This window comes from Schistocerca piceifrons, chromosome 5 (genome assembly GCF_021461385.2).
Source record: "Schistocerca piceifrons isolate TAMUIC-IGC-003096 chromosome 5, iqSchPice1.1, whole genome shotgun sequence".
NCBI lineage: Eukaryota > Metazoa > Arthropoda > Insecta > Orthoptera > Acrididae > Schistocerca > Schistocerca piceifrons.
The window spans coordinates 580,793,968-580,798,688 of record NC_060142.1 but is presented as its reverse complement, the minus strand read 5'-3'; the positions used below and the strand labels follow the sequence as shown (position 1 = coordinate 580,798,688).

General features: G+C 43.8%; 1 pseudogene; it reads right to left on the bottom strand.

Moving 5' to 3' along the window:
- Positions 1 to 239: 239 nt before the first annotated feature.
- Positions 240 to 357, bottom strand: LOC124799642 (annotated as a pseudogene).
- Between the last annotated feature and the right edge of the window lie 4,364 nt (positions 358 to 4,721).

Below are 4,721 nucleotides of genomic sequence, written 5' to 3'. Positions count from 1 at the left end.
ATAAAAGGCAGACTAGCACTGGCAAAAAGGGAATTCCTGGCCATTAGAAGTCCACAAGTATGAAAAAGCACTCCGTCTTCAAGCCACAAGTGGCCCATCCGGACCATCCAACCGCCGTGTCATCCTCAGCTGAGGATTCGGATAGGAGGGGCGTGTGGTCAGCACACCACTCTCCCGGTCGTTATGATGGTTCTTTTTCACCGAAGCCGCTGAGAAGAGGCTGAGTGCACCCCGAAAAATGGCAACAGCGCAGGGCAGCCCGGATGGTCACCAATCCAAGTGCAGACCGCGCCCGACAGCGCTTAACTTCGGTGATCTGACGGGAACCGGTGTATCCACTGCAGCAAGGCCGTTGCCGTACTAGTATGAAAGATAGGCCTTAATTTGAGGAAGAAATTTCTGAGAATAATCACGGCATTGTATGATAGTGAAACATGTACTGTGGGAAAACCGGAACAGAAGAGAATCGAAGCATTTGAGATGCGGTGCTACAGAAGAATGTTGAAAATTAGATGGACTGATAAGGTAAGGAATGAGAAGTTTCTCCGGAGAATTGGTGAGGAAAGGAATACATGGAAAACACTGACAAGAGAAAGGGACGGGATGGTAGGACATATGTTAAGACATCGGGGAATAAGATTCATGGTACGAGAGAGAGCTCTAGAAGGTAAAAGTTGTAAAGAGAGATTGGAATACATCCAAGAAATGATTGAGGACATGGGTTCTAAGTGCTACGCTGAGATGTAGAGGAATTCGTGGCAGACCGCATCAAACCAATAAGATGACTGATGACTCAAAAAATAATAAAAAATTATGCTTAGTAAGGTATCTTTAATATTTTGTCCATGTAGCGAGAAGAATTTGTATTTTTAATGTTTACAAAATTGTTGTGGCACTCGTGCTGACTTGTTGACGTATTGTCTGTTGGCCTCTGTGTCCTGTTCTTCGATTTTTCTGAAATTTCGCCAAGACGAGTACCTGGCATTGTCAAAACGTTCAACCATCCAAAAACTGTAGGTCTTATAACCAAAAATATATGTTATGACCATTTCACAGCCAATATAAACATACACTGGCGACAAAAGATGCAACACTATTATTGACATGTCATTTTATTGACAGATGAGGTGACAGGTAGTTCACCATTGTAGGATTATATGATCAGAAATTTGACCAAGTGCATTACACGAGTCACAGTAAAAGTTATCCAAACAGTGCAACCCTCCCTGCAGCAACACAGGAATTGATTCTCGCATGCGAACGATCATAAAGATGCCGAATGGCATGCTGCGACGGGTTGTCCCAAGTATCTTGCACCTTTTGTTGTAATTCGGCGTTGGTTCTTACAGTTCCCACTTCATCGTGTCCCAAACGTATTCAGTTGGGTAGAGATCTGATGATCTGTCTGGCAGGACAATTATTGCACGTCTCGAAGAGCACGTTGTGTTGAAGCTACCGAGTGTGGACGTACACGGTCGTGCTGTAAAAGCACATCAGCTTCCTGTTGAAGAAATGAGAGCAGCACGGAGATAACAACCTGTGCATGTAACGGGCAGTGGTTACTTTACCCTGCAGTAATATCAAATGTCACCATGACCTGTAGCAAATGTGCATCCAAACCACGAAGCCTCGGATGAGACCTGTGTGTCGTGGGTGAATGCCCTCTGGAATAGGCACCTCACCAGGTCTACACTATACACATTTACTTCCATCACTCGCATACAGACAGAACTCACTCTCATCACTGGGGACAACAGGGCACCTTTCCACTCTCCGGTCTACACTTTCATGACACCAGGGTAGCCGTGCTTGGCGGGTGGTGTCGTGCTGTCAGTGGTAGCTTAGACAGAGGCACACATGGTTGTAAACCTGCAGCAACCAGAGTGTTCCCAGGAGTCCATGATGACAAAGGAGGTGCAACATGTGCTTGGATTTCTTCCCTGGATGATGTACGACGTGCATTCAAGTTCTAAGGCCTCCGATTTTTTTTCTCCGGACTGGAAAGAGATAGAAACATGCGCATTGTTTTAAAATGAGGCCGCGTTCATTGTCAATATGTCCCAGAGATGGCTGCACCGTACGGCAGACGGAATTTTACCGCCAGCGGCGAGAATGAGAACTGTTTTAAGTACTTAAAATGGCGACGTTTTCCTTACTTGAACAGCTTGCAATCATTCGTTTTCCGAATTTGCGTGGTGTGAAACCAATTGAAATTCATCGACAGTTGAAGGAGACATGTGGTGACGGAGTTATGGATGTGTCGAAAGTGCGTTCGTGGGTGCGGCAGTTTAATGAAGGCAGAACATCGTGGGACAACAAACCGAAACAACCTTGGGCTCGCACAAGCCGGTCTGACGACACGATCGAGAAAGTGGAGAGAATTGTTTTGGGGGATCGCCGAATGACTGTTGAACAGATCGCCTCCAGAGTTGGCATTTCTGTGGGTTCTGTGCACACAATCCTGCATGACAACCTGAAAATGCGAAAAGTGTCATCCAGGTGGGTGCCACGAATGCTGACGGACGACCACACGGCTGCCCGTGTGGCATGTTGCCAAGCAATGTTGACGTGCAATGACAGCACGAATGGGACTTTCTTTTCGTCGGTTGTGACAATGGATGAGACGTGGATGCCATTTTTCAATCCAGAACCAAAGCGCCAGTCAGCTCAATGGAAGCACACAGATGCTCCCTACTCACCTGACCTGGCTCCTAGTGACTTTTGGCTTTTTCCAACAATGAAAGACACTCTCCGTGGGCGCACATTCACCAGCCGTGCTGCTATTGCCTCAGCGATTTTCCAGTGGTCAAAACAGACTCCTAAAGAAGCCTTCGCCGCTGCCATGGAATTATGGCCTCAGCGTTGTGAAAAATGTGTACGTCTGCAGGGCGATTACGTCGAGAAGTAACGCCAGTTTCGTCGATTTCGGGTGAGTAGTTAATTAGAAAAAAATCGGAGGCCTTAGAACTTGAATGCACCTCGTATGGTCTGCAATCGCTGCTCGCATAGCGCATCGTTCTTGATGTGCATTCTTACTGCGCGGATGTCCAGAACTTGGTCTATAGGGGTGTGGAAGTGTTCCACATATCACTGTTGAAAGCAGCAACATACCTCCGATATGTTCTCCCCAAGATGTGCAGCAATCCGTCGATACACCCATCCAGCTTCCGCAGGCCCACAGTACGACACCGTTCAAATGACTAAGGGATAGGTAGGCCTACTCTTCGGTGGGGCACGGTTGTACCCTAAAGTGAAACACTGCGTAGTTACTGTCCGCAGAGCCGAGAGAAAGGTTGCACAACAGGCCTCCTGAGCGCCACCTGATCGCCGGTGACTGTGGGAAATGAGCCACTAACACTGCAATCCCTCAACATCAACATACTACACCGTGGTGGCACTGAACCCGGTCTTTGAGGGTGCTACATTTTTATCCAGCGGTGTATCGTGTCGTCTTTAGTTTTTCAGTCGACTGATCAGTATATTTAAACGTTTAAATATTACGATAGATACATAAAAATAATTAAAGGCACGCAGGTAACGAGTTAAATGAAAAATAAAATAAAATAAAGAAAAAAATTCAAACAAATAAAAAAGTTAATATGATGATTAAAATAACACGACAAAGGATTACACTTAAAATACATATTTAAATCAATTTATTGAATAAAAATGTCGCGGGTAAGGACAAGGATTAAAAAAAAAAAAGAAGAAGACAGAAGCAGAAGACAGCACTTGAACCCAAAACCTTCAGCCTGCCGCTTCAGTAGAACCATAAGACTACAGAACCGTTTGAAGAACTAACATTATATTGAAGGCTCTAGTGGATTACGAGAAATTTTTTGTAGCCCATTACGCTTGTGATTTAATTGTGATTTAATTTTTTGGCAGTTTTCCTAAGTCATTTCAGGCAAATTCCAGAACAGTTCCTTGGTTACAGCAACAGCCGATCACCTGTGGTATCCTCATAACCCCGTACTTACGTATTCTGTGTGTATGTACATTTTGAGCTGTTTATTTTTGTTGTCATTATCGTGACAAAACCTTGATCATCGTGAACTGATCGCCGGATGAATAAATAAATAAATCAGTCGCTTCATTAATCTAAGACAGTGAGTTTTTGAGTTATAGTTGTGATCTATCTGTAGTCCCAAAAGCTTGACACTTTCCGCTTCTTGTATTAAATTGTTTGGAAAAAGGATTTTTGTAGCTTGTGTGATACTGAACTGTATCTACTGCGTCTCATCTAAATTCAATGACTATCCGTTTTCCTTGAAGTATTTGTTAATATTTTCGAACATTTAATTAGCTATCGTTTAAGTTAGTGTACTTGTAAGATGTTTTATTCTTATACTTCTATCAACTGCAAAGGAGCAATATTTGAATCTTCTGAAACTGCAAGCGGAATAACATTTCTTTGTACATCAGAACCCCGTACTACACCACATTTAATTACTTGAAATTCTGTGACCACATTTATACAGAGGTCGCCCTAGACTGCCATAATCTTTCTGCATCTGCCCACTGTGCCTACAAGATAGTAACAATCTTCACTCTTATCACCCTCCTACTTTTGAATCCATCACTGTAAATTTGCACTGTATTCAACCAGTAGCATGGAAAGTAAGTTGGGTTGTCATTACTCTGTCACTTCCCATTACAGTGTAGATAAATTACGAGGCAGTGCACACAAAATTCCAAAAATAGATAGATTGTTGCGGCGT